This window comes from Mustelus asterias, chromosome 8 (genome assembly GCF_964213995.1).
Source record: "Mustelus asterias chromosome 8, sMusAst1.hap1.1, whole genome shotgun sequence".
Classification (NCBI taxonomy): Eukaryota; Metazoa; Chordata; class Chondrichthyes; order Carcharhiniformes; family Triakidae; genus Mustelus; species Mustelus asterias.
This window is the reverse complement of record NC_135808.1, coordinates 27,826,712-27,846,725: the sequence shown is the minus strand read 5'-3', so window position 1 is coordinate 27,846,725 and position 20,014 is coordinate 27,826,712. Positions and strand designations below refer to the sequence as shown.

The window sequence follows — 20,014 nt, the reverse complement described above, 5'->3', positions numbered from 1 at the left end:
CATGTCTCCTCAGATCAGAATGTCATTCCGGATGCCAACACTTTCAAATGTCCCATTGTTCTGTGCAGTATTAGAATATTCTTCTTTATATAAGTCGAGAAACATTGCTGGTGACCCGCAATACCAAACACTTCTGCTCCCTTCAATTTTCCTCCGTGGATGGCACTTGTGATGTTTCTGTTGTCAACAGAACAAGCAGCACACCGGACAGGACGTGCAGTCTTTCCAAGTTTCGACAAATTGATGCATGAATGCTCTACTCCTGTACTGGTGCACTCCTTGTGGAAAGGCGGACATTGCATCAACTTCTCTATCAATTTGCTGTACCTGCATGAGAGCATTTAGTGAATGACGTTCATCGACTGGAGAATCTACTGTGGTTGATTAATTGCCATTATTAAGTATTGAGGTCATTTGTTGATTCTGTGAAAATGTTCACCTGTTAAGAAAATTGATTCCATCTGCCGTACTCCTGGCCACTGAGCCAATGTTTTTTTCGAAATGCAGTTTTCAGAAAGGGTGGATGTCAGTATATTTTCAACGAAATTACATTGCTGCACTATTGAATTGGAAACTGACTTGTCAACATGAGTGCTCGGATCCTTTTGCGCCGTTTTTTCTCGGCAACAAAGGACAGCATACAACAGATTGCGAAAGAAAGCATGAATGGGGCAGAAGGTGAACGCTCGGCGTCTTTATCCACCATCCTTTCGGTTAACAGCCCAACGCGCTAACCGATTGCGCCACAGAGACAACACGTCAGCTTAACCTTCAGTAAATGACTGAAGTAAAATTATTATCGCGTTTCTGAACATTGAAATTGCCTGAACACATTCCGACCTTTCAATCCTCACGGGCTGCAAGAGCTCCCCTTTCAGACTCAAAATCCTTCTTCATTTCAACAATTCCTTCCCATTTGATTCTTGAGATACCCCAAACGACGGACAGGTGATTTGATTCGTTCTCAGCGAGGCACCGTGCCCTTCATTCTCTCTCATCTCATTTCGCGAATTCTTTCTCAACATTCATCAGCTGGTCATTGGGTTCCCAGTGCCGCTCATTTCCCACTTTCTCCACCCGACTCACAATCTTTTCCAAGGTTTTGCCAAATCTTGCTCAGTGCTCCCACGTCCAGCCTGAGGAAACACAGCTTTCAGGAGAGACAAGAGACAACGGAATAATTCTCAAGGTGAAGGAGGGTTATGCTGCAGGCTCCCAAACAATTCCGGCTGAATTGTTGGAGATGCTGATAGAGCAAATATGGAGCGGATGTCTTTTCTCAGAAAAGGCAGTCAGTCGGAAGATGACGGTTTTGACAATTCTTGAAAACATAAATTCGCATCCAGAGTGTGAGGTGAGAAGATTTTCGTCTGCACACCGCGTGCTCGCACAATCACCAGTGATCTATTTCGTGAAGTGAGGACAGTGTGCGGGGTTTCATTTCAGCCAGCCGAACAGGCAAGTTCGATGTGTTCTGAAAAACCTCACAACCCACCTATCGTCGGCCGGTGCCTCGCCTTGACTTTCGTGCACATACTCTGCTGGGAAAGAAATTAAGCATTGTGTTCCCAGTGCAAGTACAGTTGCTGCGCCGCGGTAATATGATCGTAATTTCGGAACCCGCTTCGAAATACTATTTGCCCGCTGCAGGTTAAAAAGCGTCTGGAATGAGACGGTTGACTGTTGCTTGTTGGTTCATTTTGACTGTTGACTGTTTCATTTCTGGACACTGAAACAAGGGGATAAACAGACGCTCCGGAAAGAAACTATCAATGGATTATGTCTTCAATAGGAGAGAATGTTTACGCGTAAAAATTGATTGCCTCAAAGCGTCATTTCGAGAATGGCACTTCAAAACACAAGTTGCCGTAACTCGGATTCGAACCGAGGTTGCTGCGGCCACAACGCAGAGTACTAACCACTATACGATCACGGCCTCCCATTCGAAGGACCGATGGCACAAGCAGTTAGACATGGCAATATTGTCTGTCTTTTCAACTGGAACCAACGCATGTCTCCTCAGATCAGAATGTCATTCCGGATGCCAACACTTTCAAATGTCCCATTGTTCTGTGCAGTATTAGAATATTCTTCTTTATATAAGTCGAGAAACATTGCTGGTGACCCGCAATACCAAACACTTCTGCTCCCTTCAATTTTCCTCCGTGGATGGCACTTGTGATGTTTCTGTGGTCAACAGAACAAGCAACACACCGGTCAGGACGTGCAGTCTTTCCAAGTTTCGACAAATTGATGCATGACTGCTCTACTCCTGTACTGGTGCACTCCTTGTGGAAAGGATGACATTGCATCAACTTCTCTATCAATTTGCTGTACCTGCATGAAAGCATTTAGTGAATGACGTACATCGACTGGAGAATCTATTGTGGTTGATTAATTGCCAACGTTAAGTATTGAGGACATTTGTTGATTCTGTGAAAATGTTCACCTGTTAAGAAATTTGATTCCATCTGCCATACTCCTGGCCACTGAGCCAATGTTTTTTTTGAAATGCAGTTTTCAGAAAGGGTGGATGTCAGTATATTTTCCACGAAATTACATTGCTGCACTATTGAATTGGAAACTGACTTGTCAACATGAGTGCTCGGATCCTTTTGCGCCGTTTTTTCTCGGCAACGAAGGACAGCATACAACAGAGTGCGAAAGAAAGCATGAATGGGGCAGAAGGTGAACGCTCGGCGTCTTTAACCACCATCCTTTCGGTTAACAGCCGAACGCGCTAACCGATTGCGCCACAGAGACAACACAGCAGCTCAGCCTTCAGTAAATGACTGAAATAAAATTATTATCGCGTTTCTGAACATTGAAATTGCCTGAACACATTCCGACCTTTCAATCCTCACGGGCAGCAAGAGCTCCCCTTTCAGACTCAAAATCCTTCTTCATTTCAACAATTCCTTCCCATTTGATTCTTGAGATACCGCAAACGACGGACAGGTGATTTGCTTCGTTCTCAGCGAGGCACCGTGCCCTTCATTCTCTCTCATCTCATTTCGCGTATTCTTTCTCAACATTCATCAGCTGGTCATTGGGTTCCCAGTGCCGCTCATTTCCCACTTTCTCCACCCGACTCACAATCTTTTCCAAGGTTTTGCCAAATCTTGCTCAGTGCTCCCACGTCCAGCCTGAGGAAACACAGCTTTCAGGAGAGACAAGAGACAAGGGAATAATTCTCAAGGTGAAGGAGGGTTTTGCTGCAGGCTCCCAAACAATTCCGGCTGAATTGTTGGAGATGCTGATAGAGCAAATATGGAGCGGATGTCTTTTCTCAGAAAAGGCAGTCAGTCGGAAGATGACGGTTTTGACAATTCTTGAAAACATAAATTCGCATCCAGAGTGTGAGGTGAGAAGATTTTCGTCTGCACACCGCGTGCTCGCACAATCACCAGTGATCTATTTCGTGAAGTGAAGACAGTGTGCGGGGTTTCATTTCAGCCAGCCGAACAGGCAAGTTCGATGTGTTCTGAAAAACCTCACAACCCACCTATCGTCGGCCGGTGCCTCGCCTTGACTTTCGTGCACATACTCTGCTGGGAAAGAAATTAAGCATTGTGTTCCCAGTGCAAGTACAGTTGCTGCGCCGCGGTAATATGATCGTAATTTCGGAACCCGCTTCGAAATACTATTTTCCCGCTGCAGGTGAAAAAGCGTCTGGAATGAGACGGTTGACTGTTGCTTGTTGGTTCATTTTGACTGCTGACTGTTTCATTTCTGGACACTGAAACAAGGGGATAAACAGACGCTCCGGAAAGAAACTATCAATGGATTATGTCTTCAATAGGAGAGAATGTTTACGCGTAAAAATTGATTGCCTCAAAGCGTCATTTCGAGAATGGCACTTCAAAACACAAGTTGCGGCAACTCGGATTCGAACCGGGGTTGCTGCGGCCACAACGCAGAGTACTAACCACTATACGATCACGGCCTCCCATGCGAAGGACCGACGGTGCAAGCAGTTAGACATGGCAATATTGTCTGTCTTTTCAACTGGAACCAACGCATGTCTCCTCAGATCAGAATGTCATTCCGGATGCCAACACTTTCAAATGTCCCATTGTTCTGTGCAGTATTAGAATATTCTTCTTTATATAAGTCGAGAAACATTGCTGGTGACCCGCAATACCAAACACTTCTGCTCCCTTCAATTTTCCTCCGTGGATGGCACTTGTGATGTTTCTGTTGTCAACAGAACAAGCAGCACACCGGACAGGACGTGCAGTCTTTCCACGTTTCGACAAATTGATGCATGACTGCTCTACCCCTGTACTGGTGCACTCCTTGTGGAAAGGCGGACATTGCATCAACTTCTCTATCAATTTGCTGTACCTGCATGAGAGCATTTAGTGAATGACGTACATCGACTGGAGAATCTACTGTGGTTGATTAATTGCCATTGTTAAGTATTGAGGACATTTGTTGATTCTGTGAAAATGTTCACCTGTTAAGAAAATTGATTCCATCTGCCGTACTCCTGGCCACTGAGCCAATGTTTTTTTTGAAATGCAGTTTTCAGAAAGGGTAGATGTCAGTATATTTTCCACGAAATTACATTGCTGCACTATTGAATTGGAAACTGACTTGTCAACATGAGTGCTCGGATCCTTTTGCGCCGTTTTTTCTCGGCAACAAAGGACAGCATACAACAGAGTGCGAAAGAAAGCATGAATGGGGCAAAACGTCAACGCTCGGCGTCTCTGGGTGGGCTCGAACCACCATCCTTGCGGTTAACAGCCGAACGCGCTAACCGATTGCGCCACAGAGACAACACAGGAGCGCCGCCTTCAGTAAATGACTGAAGTAAAATTATTATCGCGTTTCTGAACATTGAAATTGCCTGAACACATTCCGACCTTTCAATCCTCACGGGCAGCAAGAGCTCCCCTTTCAGACTCAAAATCCTTCTTCCTTTCAACAATTCCTTCCCATTTGATTCTTGAGATACCGCAAACGACGGACAGGTGATTTGATTCGTTCTCAGCGAGGCACCGTGCCCTTCATTCTCTCTCATCTCATTTCGCGAATTCTTTCTCAACATTCATCAGCTGGTCATTGGGTTCCCAGTGCCGCTCATTTCCCACTTTCTCCACCCGACTCACAATCTTTTCCAAGGTTTTGCCAAATCTTGCTCAGTGCTCCCACGTCCAGCCTGAGGAAACACAGCTTTCAGGAGAGACAAGAGACAAGGGAATCATTCTCAAGGCGAAGGAGGGTTTTGCTGCAGGCTCCCAAACAATTCCGGCTGAATTGTTGGAGATGCTGATAGAGCACATATAGAGCGGATGTCTTTTCTCAGAAAAGGCAGTCAGTCGGAAGATGACGGTTTTGACAATTCTTGAAAACATAAATTCGCATCCAGAGTGTGAGGTGAGAAGATTTTCGTCTGCACACCGCGTGCTCGCACAATCACCAGTGATCTATTTCGTGAAGTGAAGACAGTGTGCGGAGTTTCATTTCAGCCAGCCGAACAGGCAAGTTCGATGTGTTCTGAAAAACGACACAACTCACCTATCGTCGGCCGGTGCCTCGCCTTGACTTTCGTGCACATACTCTGCTGGGAAAGAAATTAAGCATTGTGTTCCCAGTGCAAGTACAGTTGCTGCGCCGCGGTAATATGATCGTAATTTCGGAACCCGCTTCGAAATACTATTTTCCCGCTGGAGGTGAAAAAGCGTCTTGAATTAGACGGTTGAGTGTTGCTTGTTGGTTCATTCTGACTGTTGACTGTTTCATTTCTGGACACTGAAACAAGGGGATAAACAGACGCTCCGGAAAGAAACTATCAATGGATTATGTCTTCAATAGGAGAGAATGTTTACGCGTAAAAATTGATTGCCTCAAAGCGTCATTTCGAGAATGGCACTTCAAAACACAAGTCGCCGAAACTCGGAATTGAACCGAGGTTGCTGCGGCCACAACGCAGAGTACTAACCACTATACGATCACGGCCTCCCATGCGAAGGACCGACGGTGCAAGCCGTTAGACATGGCAATATTGTCTGTCTTTTCAACTGGAACCAACGCATGTCTCCTCAGATCAGAATGTCATTCCGGATGCCAACACTTTCAAATGTCCCATTGTTCTGTGCAGTATTAGAATATTCTTCTTTATATAAGTCGAGAAACATTGCTGGTGACCCGCAATACCAAACACTTCTGCTCCCTTCAATTTTCCACCGTGGATGGCACTTGTGATGTTTCTCTTGTCAACAGAACAAGCAGCACACCGGACAGGACGTGCAGTCTTTCCACGTTTCGATAAATTGATGCATGACTGCTCTACTCCTGTACTGGTGCACTCCTTGTGGAAAGGCGGACATTTCATCAACTTCTCTATCAATTTGCTGTACCTGCATGAGAGCATTTAGTGAATGACGTACATCGAAAGGAGAATCTACTGTGGTTGATTAATTGCCATTGTTAAGTATTGAGGACATTTGTTGATTCTGTGAAAATGTTCACCTGTTAAGAAAATTGATTCCATCTGCCGTACTCCTGGCCACTGAGCCAATGTTTTTTATGAAATGCAGTTTTCAGAAAGGGTAGATGTCAGTATATTTTCCACGAAATTACATTGCTGCACTATTGAATTGGAAACTGACTTGTCAACATGAGTGCTCGGATCCTTTTGCGCCGTTTTTTCTCGGCAACAAAGGACAGCAGACAAACGAATGCGAAAGAAAGCATGAATGGGGCAAAACGTGAACGCTCGGCGTCTTTGGGTGGGCTCGAACCACCACCTTTTCGGTTAACAGCCGAACGCGCTAACCGATTGCGCCACAGAGACAACACAGCAGCTCCGCCTTCAGTAAATGACTGAAGTAAAATTATTATCGCGTTTCTGAACATTGAAATTGCCTGAACACATTCCGACCTTTCAATCCTCACGGGCAGCAAGAGCTCCCCTTTCAGACTCAAAATCCTTCTTCATTTCAACAATTCCTTCCCATTTGATTCTTGAGATACCGCAAACGACGGACAGGTGATTTGATTCGTTCTCAGCGAGGCACCGTGCCCTTCATTCTCTCTCATCTCATTTCGCGAATTCTTTCTCAACATTCATCAGCTGGTCATTGGGTTCCCAGTGCCGCTCATTTCCCACTTTCTCCACCCGACTCACAATCTTTTCCAAGGTTTTGCCAAATCTTGCTCAGTGCTCCCACGTCCAGCCTGAGGAAACACAGCTTTCAGGAGAGACAAGAGACAAGGGAATAATTCTCAAGGTGAAGGAGGCTTTTGCTGCAGGCTCCCAAACAATTCCGGCTGAATTGTTGGAGATGCTGATAGAGCATATATGGAGCGAATGTCTTTTCTCAGAAAAGGCAGTCAGTCCGAAGATGACGGTTTTGACAATTCTTGAATACATAAATTCGCATCCAGAGTGTGAGGTGAGAAGATTTTCGTCTGCACACCGCGTGCTCGCACAATCACCAGTGATCTATTTCGTGAAGTGAAGACAGTGTGCGGGGTTTCATTTCAGCCAGCCGAACAGGCAAGTTCGATGTGTTCTGAAAAACCTCACAACCCACCTATCGTCGGCCGGTGCCTCGCCTTGACTTTCGTGCACATACTCTGCTGGGAAAGAAATTAAGCATTGTGTTCCCAGTGCAAGTACAGTTGCTGCGCCGCGGTAATATGATCGTAATTTCGGAACCCACTTCGAAATACTATTTTCCCGCTGCAGGTGAAAAAGCGTCTGGAATGAGACGGTTGATTGCTGCTTGTTGGTTCATTTTGACTGTTGACTGTTTCATTTCTGGACACTGAAACAAGGGAATAAACAGACGCTCCGGAAAGAAACTATCAATGGATTATGTCTTCAATAGGAGAGAATGTTTACGCGTAAAAATTGATTGCCTCAAAGCGTCATTTCGAGAATGGCACTTCAAAACACAAGTTGCCGTAATTCGGATTCGAACCGAGGTTACTGCGGCCACAACGCAGAGTACTAACCACTATACGACCACGGCCTCCCATGCGAAGGACCGATAGTGCAAGCAGTGAGACATGGCAATATTGTATGTCTTTTCAACTGGAACCAACGCATGTCTCCTCAGATCAGAATGTCATTCCGGATGCCAACACTTTCAAATGTCCCATTGTTCTGTGCAGTATTAGAATATTCTTCTTTATATAAGTCGAGAAACATTGCTGATGACCCGCAATACCAAACACTTCTGCTCCCTTCAATTTTCCTCCGTGGATGGCACTTGTGATGTTTCTGTTGTCAACAGAACAAGCAGCACACCGGACAGGACGTGCAGTCTTTCCAAGTTTCGACAAATTGATGCATGACTGCTCTACTCCTGTACTGGTGCACTCCTTGTGGAAAGGCGGACATTGCATCAACTTCTCTATCAATTTGCTGTACCTGCATGAGAGCATTTAGTGAATGACGTACATCGACTGGAGAATCTACTGTGGTTGGTTAATTGCCATTGTTAAGTATTGAGGACATTTGTTGATTCTGTGAAAATGTTCACCTGTTAAGAAAATTGATTCCATCTGCCATACTCCTGGCCACTGAGCCAATGTTTTTTTTGAAATGCAGTTTTCAGAAAGGGTGGATGTCAGCATATTTTCCAGGAAATTACATTGCTGCACTATTGAATTGGAAACTGACTTGTCAACATGAGTGCTCGGATCCTTTTGCGCCGTTTTTTCTCGGCAACAAAGGACAGCATACAACAGAGTGCGAAAGAAAGCATGAATGGGGCAAAACGTTAACGCTCGGCGTCTCTGGGTGGGCTCGAACCACCATCCTTTCGGTTAACAGCCGAACGCGCTAACCGATTGCGCCACAGAGACAACACAGCTGCTCAGCCTTCAGTAAATGACTGAAGTAAAATTATTATCGCGTTTCTGAACATTGAAATTGCCTGAACACATTCCGACCTTTCAATCCTCACGGGCAGCAAGAGCTCCCCTTTCAGACTCAAAATCCTTCTTCATTTCAACAATTCCTTCCCATTTGATTCTTGAGATACCGCAAACGACGGACAGGTGATTTGATTCGTTCTCAGCGAGGCACCGTGCCCTTCATTCTCTCTCATCTCATTTCGCGAATTCTTTCTCAACATTCATCAGCTGGTCATTGGGTTCCCAGTGCCGCTCATTTCCCACTTTCTCCACCCGACTCACAATCTTTTCCAAGGTTTTGCTAAATCTTGCTCAGTGCTCCCACGTCCAGCCTGAGGAAACACAGCTTTCAGGAGAGACAAGAGACAAGGGAATAATTCTCAAGGTGAAGGAGGGTTTTGCTGCAGGCTCCCAAACAATTCCGGCTGAATTGTTGGAGATGCTGATCGAGCAAATATGGAGCGGATGTCTTTTCTCAGAAAAAGCAGTCAGTCGGAAGATGACGGTTTTGACAATTCTTGAAAACATAAATTCGCATCCAGAGTGTGAGGTGAGAAGATTTTCGTCTGCACACCGCGTGCTCGCACAATCACCAGTGATCGATTTCGTGAGGTGAAGACAGTGTGCGGGGTTTCATTTCAGCCAGCCGAACAGGCAAGTTCGATGTGTTCTGAAAAACCTCACAACCCACCTATCGTCGGCCGGTGCCTCGCCTTGACTTTCGTGCACATACTCTGCTGGGAAAGAAATTAAGCATTGTGTTCCCAGTGCAAGTACAGTTGCTGCGCCGCGGTAATATGATCGTAATTTCGGAACCCACTTCGAAATACTATTTTCCCGCTGCAGGTGAAAAAGCGTCTGGAATGAGACGGTTGACTGTTGCTTGTTGGTTCATTTTGACTGTTGACTGTTTCATTTCTGGACACTGAAACAAGGGGATAAACAGACGCTCCGGAAAGAAACTATCAATGGATTATGTCTTCAATAGGAGAGAATGTTTACGCGTAAAAATTGATTGCCTCAAAGCGTCATTTCGAGAATGGCACTTCAAAACACAAGTTGCCGTAACTCGGATTCGAACGGAGGTTGCTGCGGCCACAACGCAGAGCACTAACCACTATACGATCACGGCCTCCCATGCGAAGGACTGATGGTGCAAGTAGTTAGAAATGGCAATATTGTCTGTCTTTTCAACTGGAACCAACGCATGTCTCCTCAGATCAGAATGTCATTCCGGATGCCAACACTTTCAAATGTCCCATTGTTCTGTGCAGTATTAGAATATTCTTCTTTATATAAGTCGAGAAACATTGCTGGTGACCCGCAATACCAAACACTTCTGCTCCCTTCAATTTTCCTCCGTGGATGGCACTTGTGATGTTTCTGTTGTCAACAGAACAAGCAGCACACCGGACAGGACGTGCAGTCTTTCCAAATTTCGACAAATTGATGCATGACTGCTCTACTCCTGTACTGGTGCACTCCTTGTGGAAAGGCGGACATTGCATCAACTTCTCTATCAATTTGCTGTACCTGCATGAGAGCATTTAGTGAATGACGTACATCGACTGGAGAATCTACTGTGGTTGGTTAATTGCCATTGTTAAGTATTGAGGACATTTGTTGATTCTGTGAAAATGTTCACCTGTTAAGAAAATTGATTCCATGTGCCGTACTCCTGGCCACTGAGCCAATGTTTTTTTTGAAATGCAGTTTTCAGAAAGGGTAGATGTCAGTATATTTTCCACGAAATTACATTGCTGCACTATTGAATTGGAAACTGACTTGTCAACATGAGTGCTCGGATCCTTTTGCGCCGTTTTTTCTCGGCAACAAAGGACAGCATACAACAGAGTGCGAAAGAAAGCATGAATGGGGCAAAACGTCAACGCTCGGCGTCTCTGGGTGGGCTCGAACCACCATCCTTGCGGTTAACAGCCGAACGCGCTAACCGATTGCGCCACAGAGACAACACAGGAGCGCCGCCTTCAGTAAATGACTGAAGTAAAATTATTATCGCGTTTCTGAACATTGAAATTGCCTGAACACATTCCGACCTTTCAATCCTCACGGGCAGCAAGAGCTCCCCTTTCAGACTCAAAATCCTTCTTCCTTTCAACAATTCCTTCCCATTTGATTCTTGAGATACCGCAAACGACGGACAGGTGATTTGATTCGTTCTCAGCGAGGCACCGTGCCCTTCATTCTCTCTCATCTCATTTCGCGAATTCTTTCTCAACATTCATCAGCTGGTCATTGGGTTCCCAGTGCCGCTCATTTCCCACTTTCTCCACCCGACTCACAATCTTTTCCAAGGTTTTGCCAAATCTTGCTCAGTGCTCCCACGTCCAGCCTGAGGAAACACAGCTTTCAGGAGAGACAAGAGACAAGGGAATCATTCTCAAGGCGAAGGAGGGTTTTGCTGCAGGCTCCCAAACAATTCCGGCTGAATTGTTGGAGATGCTGATCGAGCAAATATGGAGCGGATGTCTTTTCTCAGAAAAAGCAGTCAGTCGGAAGATGACGGTTTTGACAATTCTTGAAAACATAAATTCGCATCCAGAGTGTGAGGTGAGAAGATTTTCGTCTGCACACCGCGTGCTCGCACAATCACCAGTGATCTATTTCGTGAAGTGAAGACAGTGTGCGGGGTTTCATTTCAGCCAGCCGAACAGGCAAGTTCGATGTGTTCTGAAAAACCTCACAACCCACCTATCGTCGGCCGGTGCCTCGCCTTGACTTTCGTGCACATACTCTGCTGGGAAAGAAATTAAGCATTGTGTTCCCAGTGCAAGTACAGTTGCTGCGCCGCGGTAATATGATCGTAATTTCGGAACCCACTTCGAAATACTATTTTCCCGCTGCAGGTGAAAAAGCGTCTGGAATGAGACGGTTGACTGTTGCTTGTTGGTTCATTTTGACTGTTGACTGTTTCATTTCTGGACACTGAAACAAGGGGATAAACAGACGCTCCGGAAAGAAACTATCAATGGATTATGTCTTCAATAGGAGAGAATGTTTACGCGTAAAAATTGATTGCCTCAAAGCGTCATTTCGAGAATGGCACTTCAAAACACAAGTTGCCGTAACTCGGATTCGAACCGAGGTTGCTGCGGCCACAACGCAGAGTACTAACCACAATACGATCACGGCCTCCCATGCGAAGGACCGATGGTGCAAGTAGTTAGAAATGGCAATATTGTCTGTCTTTTCAACTGGAACCAACGCATGTCTCCTCAGATCAGAATGTCATTCCGGATGCCAACACTTTCAAATGTCCCATTGTTCTGTGCAGTATTAGAATATTCTTCTTTATATAAGTCGAGAAACATTGCTGGTGACCCGCAATACCAAACACTTCTGCTCCCTTCAATTTTCCTCCGTGGATGGCACTTGTGATGTTTCTGTTGTCAACAGAACAAGCAGCACACCGGACAGGACGTGCAGTCTTTCCAAGTTTCGACAAATTGATGCATGACTGCTCTACTCCTGTACTGGTGCACTCCTTGTGGAAAGGCGGACATTGCATCAACTTCTCTATCAATTTGCTGTACCTGCATGAGAGCATTTAGTGAATGACGTCCATCGACTGGAGAATCTACTGTGGTTGGTTAATTGCCATTGTTAAGTATTGAGGACATTTGTTGATTCTGTGAAAATGTTCACCTGTTAAGAAAATTGATTCCATCTGCCATACTCCTGGCCACTGAGCCAATGTTTTTTTTGAAATGCAGTTTTCAGAAAGGGTGGATGTCAGCATATTTTCCAGGAAATTACATTGCTGCACTATTGAATTGGAAACTGACTTGTCAACATGAGTGCTCGGATCCTTTTGCGCCGTTTTTTCTCGGCAACAAAGGACAGCATACAACAGAGTGCGAAAGAAAGCATGAATGGGGCAAAACGTCAACGCTCGGCGTCTCTGGGTGGGCTCGAACCACCATCCTTTCGGTTAACAGCCGAACGCGCTAACCGATTGCGCCACAGAGACAACACAGCAGCTCCGCCTTCAGTAAATGACTGAAGTAAAATTATTATCGCGTTTCTGAACATTGAAATTGCCTGAACACATTCCGACCTTTCAATCCTCACGGGCAGCAAGAGCTCCCCTTTCAGACTCAAAATCCTTCTTCATTTCAACAATTCCTTCCCATTTGATTCTTGAGATACCCCAAACGACGGACAGGTGATTTGATTCGTTCTCAGCGAGGCACCGTGCCCTTCATTCTCTCTCATCTCATTTCGCGAATTCTTTCTCAACATTCATCAGCTGGTCATTGGGTTCCCAGTGCCGCTCATTTCCCACTTTCTCCACCCGACTGACAATCTTTTCCAAGGTTTTGCCAAATCTTGCTCAGTGCTCCCACGTCCAGCCTGAGGAAACACAGCTTTCAGGAGAGACAAGAGACAACGGAATAATTCTCAAGGTGAAGGAGGGTTTTGCTGCAGGCTCCCAAACAATTCCGGCTGAATTGTTGGAGATGCTGATAGAGCAAATATGGAGCGGATGTCTTTTCTCAGAAAAAGCAGTCAGTCGGAAGATGACGGTTTTGACAATTCTTGAAAACATAAATTCGCATCCAGAGTGTGAGGTGAGAAGATTTTCGTCTGCACACCGCGTGCTCGCACAATCACCAGTGATCTATTTCGTGAAGTGAAGACAGTGTGCGGGGTTTCATTTCAGCCAGCCGAACAGGCAAGTTCGATGTGTTCTGAAAAACCTCACAACCCACCTATCGTCGGCCGGTGCCTCGCCTTGACTTTCGTGCACATACTCTGCTGGGAAAGAAATTAAGCATTGTGTTCCCAGTGCAAGTACAGTTGCTGCGCCGCGGTAATATGATCGTAATTTCGGAACCCGCTTCGAAATACTATTTTCCCGCTGCAGGTGAAAAAGCGTCTGGAATGAGACGGTTGACTGTTGCTTGTTGGTTCATTTTGACTGCTGACTGTTTCATTTCTGGACACTGAAACAAGGGGATAAACAGACGCTCCGGAAAGAAACTATCAATGGATTATGTCTTCAATAGGAGAGAATGTTTACGCGTAAAAATTGATTGCCTCAAAGCGTCATTTCGAGAATGGCACTTCAAAACACAAGTTGCGGCAACTCGGATTCGAACCGGGGTTGCTGCGGCCACAACGCAGAGTACTAACCACTATACGATCACGGCCTCACATGCGAAGGACCGATGGTGCAAGTAGTTGGAAATGGCAATATTGTCTGTCTTTTCAACTGGAACCAACGCATGTCTCCTCAGATCAGAATGTCATTCCGGATGCCAACACTTTCAAATGTCCCATTGTTCTGTGCAGTATTAGAATATTCTTCTTTATATAAGTCGAGAAACATTGCTGGTGACCCGCAATACCAAACACTTCTGCTCCCTTCAATTTTCCTCCGTGGATGGCACTTGTGATGTTTCTGTTGTCAACAGAACAAGCAGCACACCGGACAGGACGTGCAGTCTTTCCAAGTTTCGACAAATTGATGCATGACTGCTCTACTCCTGTACTGGTGCACTCCTTGTGGAAAGGCGGACATTGCATCAACTTCTCTATCAATTTGCTGTACCTGCATGAGAGCATTTAGTGAATGACGTCCATCGACTGGAGAATCTACTGTGGTTGGTTAATTGCCATTGTTAAGTATTGAGGACATTTGTTGATTCTGTGAAAATGTTCACCTGTTAAGAAAATTGATTCCATCTGCCATACTCCTGGCCACTGAGCCAATGTTTTTTTTGAAATGCAGTTTTCAGAAAGGGTGGATGTCAGCATATTTTCCAGGAAATTACATTGCTGCACTATTGAATTGGAAACTGACTTGTCAACATGAGTGCTCGGATCCTTTTGCGCCGTTTTTTCTCGGCAACAAAGGACAGCATACAACAGAGTGCGAAAGAAAGCATGAATGGGGCAAAACGTCAACGCTCGGCGTCTCTGGGTGGGCTCGAACCACCATCCTTTCGGTTAACAGCCGAACGCGCTAACCGATTGCGCCACAGAGACAACACAGCAGCTCAGCCTTCAGTAAATGACTGAAGTAAAATTATTATCGCGTTTCTGAACATTGAAATTGCCTGAACACATTCCGACCTTTCAATCCTCATGGGCAGCAAGAGCTCCCCTTTCAGACTCAAAATCCTTCTTCATTTCAACAATTCCTTCCCATTTGATTCTTGAGATACCGCAAACGACGGACAGGTGATTTGATTCGTTCTCAGCGAGGCACCGTGCCCTTCGTTCTCTCTCATCTCATTTCGCGAATTCTTTCTCAACATTCATCAGCTGGTCATTGGGTTCCCAGTGCCGCTCATTTCCCACTTTCTCCACCCGACTCACAATCTTTTCCAAGGTTTTGCCAAATCTTGCTCAGTGCTCCCACGTGCAGCCTGAGGAAACACAGCTTTCAGGAGAGACAAGAGACAAGGGAATAATTCTCAAGGTGAAGGAGGGTTTTGCTGCAGGCTCCCAAACAATTCCGGCTGAATTGTTGGAGATGCTGATCGAGCAAATATGGAGCGGATGTCTTTTCTCAGAAAAAGCAGTCAGTCGGAAGATGACGGTTTTGACAATTCTTGAAAACATAAATTCGCATCCAGAGTGTGAGGTGAGAAGATTTTGGTCTGCACACCGCGTGCTCGCACAATCACCAGTGATCTATTTCGTGAAGTGAAGACAGTGTGCGGGGTTTCATTTCAGCCAGCCGAACAGGCAAGTTCGATGTGTTCTGAAAAACCTCACAACCCACCTATCGTCGGCCGGTGCCTCGCCTTGACTTTCGTGCACATACTCTGCTGGGAAAGAAATTAAGCATTGTGTTCCCAGTGCAAGTACAGTTGCTGCGCCGCGGTAATATGATCGTAATTTCGGAACCCACTTCGAAATACTATTTTCCCGCTGCAGGTGAAAAAGCGTCTGGAATGAGACGGTTGACTGTTGCTTGTTGGTTCATTTTGACTGTTGACTGTTTCATTTCTGGACACTGAAACAAGGGGATAAACAGACGCTCCGGAAAGAAACTATCAATGGATTATGTCTTCAATAGGAGAGAATGTTTACGCGTAAAAATTGATTGCCTCAAAGCGTCATTTCGAGAATGGCACTTCAAAACACAAGTTGCCGTAACTCGGATTCGAACCGAGGTTGCTGCGGCCACAACGCAGAGTACTAACCACGATACGATCACGGCCTCCCATGCGAAGGATCGATGGTGCAATTAGTTAGAAATGGCAATATTGTCTGTCTTTTCAACTGGAACCAACGCATGTCTCCTCAGATCAGAATGTCATTCCGGATGCCAACACTTTCAAATGTCCCATTGTTCTGTGCAGTATTAGTATATTCTTCTTTATATAAGTCGAGAAACATTGCTGGTGACCCGCAATACCAAACACTTCTGCTCCCTTCAATTTTCCTCCGTGGATGGCACTTGTGATGTTTCTGTTGTCAACAGAACAAGCAGCACACCGGACAGGACGTGCAGTCTTTCCAAGTTTCGACAAATTGATGCATGACTGCTCTACTCCTGTACTGGTGCACTCCTTGTGGAAAGGCGGACATTGCATCAACTTCTCTATCAATTTGCTGTACCTGCATGAGAGCATTTAGTGAATGACGTACATCGACTGGAGAATCTACTGTGGTTGGTTAATTGCCATTGTTAAGTATTGAGGACATTTGTTGATTCTGTGAAAATGTTCACCTGTTAAGAAAATTGATTCCATCTGCCATACTCCTGGCCACTGAGCCAATGTTTTTTTTGAAATGCAGTTTTCAGAAAGGGTGGATGTCAGCATATTTTCCAGGAAATTACATTGCTGCACTATTGAATTGGAAACTGACTTGTCAACATGAGTGCTCGGATCCTTTTGCGCCGTTTTTTCTCGGCAACAAAGGACAGCATACAGCAGAGTGCGAAAGAAAGCATGAATGGGGCAAAACGTCAACGCTCGGCGTCTCTGGGTGGGCTCGAACCACCATCCTTTCGGTTAACAGCCGAACGCGCTAACCGATTGCGCCACAGAGACAACACAGCAGCTCAGCCTTCAGTAAATGACTGAAGTAAAATTATTATCGCGTTTCTGAACATTGAAATTGCCTGAACACATTCCGACCTTTCAATCCTCACGGGCAGCAAGAGCTCCCCTTTCAGACTCAAAATCCTTCTTCATTTCAACAATTCCTTCCCATTTGATTCTTGAGATACCGCAAACGACGGACAGGTGATTTGATTCGTTCTCAGCGAGGCACCGTGCCCTTCGTTCTCTCTCATCTCATTTCGCGAATTCTTTCTCAACATTCATCAGCTGGTCATTGGGTTCCCAGTGCCGCTCATTTCCCACTTTCTCCACCCGACTCACAATCTTTTCCAAGGTTTTGCCAAATCTTGCTCAGTGCTCCCACGTGCAGCCTGAGGAAACACAGCTTTCAGGAGAGACAAGAGACAAGGGAATAATTCTCAAGGTGAAGGAGGGTTTTGCTGCAGGCTCCCAAACAATTCCGGCTGAATTGTTGGAGATGCTGATCGAGCAAATATGGAGCGGATGTCTTTTCTCAGAAAAAGCAGTCAGTCGGAAGATGACGGTTTTGACAATTCTTGAAAACATAAATTCGCATCCAGAGTGTGAGGTGAGAAGATTTTCGTCTGCACACCGCGTGCTCGCACAATCACCAGTGATCTATTTCGTGAAGTGAAGACAGTGTGCGGGGTTTCATTTCAGCCAGCCGAACAGGCAAGTTCGATGTGTTCTGAGAAACCTCACAACCCACCTATCGTCGGCCGGTGCCTCGCCTTGACTTTCGTGCACATACTCTGCTGGGAAAGAAATTAAGCATTGTGTTCCCAGTGCAAGTACAGTTGCTGCGCCGCGGTAATATGATCGTAATTTCGGAACCCACTTCGAAATACTATTTTCCCGCTGCAGGTGAAAAAGCGTCTGGAATGAGACGGTTGACTGTTGCTTGTTGGTTCATTTTGACTGTTGACTGTTTCATTTCTAGACACTGAAACAAGGGAATAAACAGACGCTCCGGAAAGAAACTATCAATGGATTATGTCTTCAATAGGAGAGAATGTTTACGCGTAAAAATTGATTGCCTCAAAGCGTCATTTCGAGAATGGCACTTCAAAACACAAGTTGCCGTAACTCGGATTCGAACCGAGGTTGCTGCGGCCACAACGCAGAGTACTAACCACTATACGATCACGGCCTCCCGTGCGAAGGACCGATGGTACAAGCAGTTAGACATGGCAATATTGTCTGTCTTTTCAACTGGAACCAACGCCTGTCTCCTCAGATCAGAATGTCATTCCGGATGCCAACACTTTCAAATGTCCCATTGTTCTGTGCAGTATTAGAATATTCTTCTTTATATAAGTCGAGAAACATTGCTGGTGACCCGCAATACCAAACACTTCTGCTCCCTTCAATTTTCCTCCGTGAATGGCACTTGTGATGTTTCTGTTGTCAACAGAACAAGCAGCACACCGGACAGGACGTGCAGTCTTTCCAAGTTTCGACAAATTGATGCATGAATGCTCTACTCCTGTACTGGTGCACTCCTTGTGGAAAGGCGGACATTGCATCAACTTCTCTATCAATTTGCTGTACCTGCATGAGAGCATTTAGTGAATGACGTACATCGACTGGAGAATCTACTGTGGTTGATTAATTGCCATTGTTAAGTATTGAGGACATTTGTTGATTCTGTGAAAATGTTCACCTGTTAAGAAAATTGATTCCATCTGCCATACTCCTGGCCACTGAGCCAATGTTTTTTTTGAAATGCAGTTTTCAGAAAGGGTGGATGTCAGCATATTTTCCAGGAAATTACATTGCTGCACTATTGAATTGGAAACTGACTTGTCAACATGAGTGCTCGGATCCTTTTGCGCCGTTTTTTCTCGGCAACAAAGGACAGCATACAACAGAGTGCGAAAGAAAGCATGAATGGGGCAAAACGTCAACGCTCGGCGTCTCTGGGTGGGCTCGAACCACCATCCTTTCGATTAAGAGCCGAACGCGCTAACCGATTGCGCCACAGAGACAACACAGCAGCTCAGCCTTCAGTAAATGACTGAAGTAAAATTATTATCGCGTTTCTGAACATTGAAATTGCCTGAACACATTCCGACCTTTCAATCCTCACGGGCAGCAAGAGCTCCCCTTTCAGACTCAAAATCTTTCTCCATTTCAACAATTCCTTCCCATTTGATTCTTGAGATACCGCAAACGACGGACAGGTGATTTGATTCGTTCTCAGCGAGGCACCGTGCCCTTCATTCTCTCTCATCTCATTTCGCGAATTCTTTCTCAACATTCATCAGCTGGTCATTGGGTTCCCAGTGCCGCTCATTTCCCACTTTCTCCACCCGACTCGCAATCTTTTCCAAGGTTTTGCCAAATCTTGCTCAGTGCTCCCACGTCCAGCCTGAGGAAACACAGCTTTCAGGAGAGACAAGAGACAAGGGAATAATTCTCAAGGTGAAGGAGGGTTTTGCTGCAGGCTCCCAAACAATTCCGGCTGAATTGTTGGAGATGCTGATCGAGCAAATATGGAGCGGATGTCTTTTCTCAGAAAAAGCAGTCAGTCGGAAGATGACGGTTTTGACAATTCTTGAAAACATAAATTCGCATCCAGAGTGTGAGGTGAGAAGATTTTCGTCTGCACACCGCGTGCTCGCACAATCACCAGTGATCTATTTCGTGAAGTGAAGACAGTGTGCGGGGTTTCATTTCAGCCAGCCGAACAGGCAAGTTCGATGTGTTCTGAAAAACCTCACAACCCACCTATCGTCGGCCGGTGCCTCGCCTTGACTTTCGTGCACATACTCTGCTGGGAAAGAAATTAAGCATTGTGTTCCCAGTGCAAGTACAGTTGCTGCGCCGCGGTAATATGATCGTAATTTCGGAACCCACTTCGAAATACTATTTTCCCGCTGCAGGTGAAAAAGCGTCTGGAATGAGACGGTTGACTGTTGCTTGTTGGTTCATTTTGACTGTTGACTGTTTCATTTCTGGACACTGAAACAAGGGGATAAACAGACGCTCCGGAAAGAAACTATCAATGGATTATGTCTTCAATAGGAGAGAATGCTTACGCGTAAAAATTGATTGCCTCAAAGCGTCAT

At 45.5% G+C, this 20,014-nt stretch overlaps 10 non-coding genes across 10 annotated transcripts; all 10 read right to left on the bottom strand.

Moving 5' to 3' along the window:
• Positions 1-1,864: 1,864 nt before the first annotated feature.
• Positions 1,865-1,936, bottom strand: trnah-gug (transfer RNA histidin (anticodon GUG)). Its single transcript has one exon. It is a non-coding gene; the product is annotated as a tRNA-His (tRNA).
• Positions 1,937-4,710: 2,774 nt separating this feature from the next.
• On the bottom strand, positions 4,711-4,784 carry trnan-guu (transfer RNA asparagine (anticodon GUU)). Its single transcript has one exon. It is a non-coding gene; the product is annotated as a tRNA-Asn (tRNA).
• A 1,947-nt stretch (positions 4,785-6,731) lies between these two features.
• On the bottom strand, positions 6,732-6,805 carry trnan-guu (transfer RNA asparagine (anticodon GUU)). The gene has a single exon. It is a non-coding gene; the product is annotated as a tRNA-Asn (tRNA).
• Positions 6,806-8,752: 1,947 nt separating this feature from the next.
• On the bottom strand, positions 8,753-8,826 carry trnan-guu (transfer RNA asparagine (anticodon GUU)). The gene has a single exon. It is a non-coding gene; the product is annotated as a tRNA-Asn (tRNA).
• Positions 8,827-10,773: 1,947 nt separating this feature from the next.
• Positions 10,774-10,847, bottom strand: trnan-guu (transfer RNA asparagine (anticodon GUU)). Its single transcript has one exon. It is a non-coding gene; the product is annotated as a tRNA-Asn (tRNA).
• A 1,947-nt stretch (positions 10,848-12,794) lies between these two features.
• Positions 12,795-12,868, bottom strand: trnan-guu (transfer RNA asparagine (anticodon GUU)). Its single transcript has one exon. It is a non-coding gene; the product is annotated as a tRNA-Asn (tRNA).
• Positions 12,869-14,815: 1,947 nt separating this feature from the next.
• On the bottom strand, positions 14,816-14,889 carry trnan-guu (transfer RNA asparagine (anticodon GUU)). The gene has a single exon. It is a non-coding gene; the product is annotated as a tRNA-Asn (tRNA).
• A 1,947-nt stretch (positions 14,890-16,836) lies between these two features.
• trnan-guu (transfer RNA asparagine (anticodon GUU)) lies at positions 16,837-16,910 on the bottom strand. The gene has a single exon. It is a non-coding gene; the product is annotated as a tRNA-Asn (tRNA).
• Positions 16,911-18,021: 1,111 nt separating this feature from the next.
• On the bottom strand, positions 18,022-18,093 carry trnah-gug (transfer RNA histidin (anticodon GUG)). Its single transcript has one exon. It is a non-coding gene; the product is annotated as a tRNA-His (tRNA).
• A 764-nt stretch (positions 18,094-18,857) lies between these two features.
• On the bottom strand, positions 18,858-18,931 carry trnak-cuu (transfer RNA lysine (anticodon CUU)). The gene has a single exon. It is a non-coding gene; the product is annotated as a tRNA-Lys (tRNA).
• Positions 18,932-20,014: the final 1,083 nt, after the last annotated feature.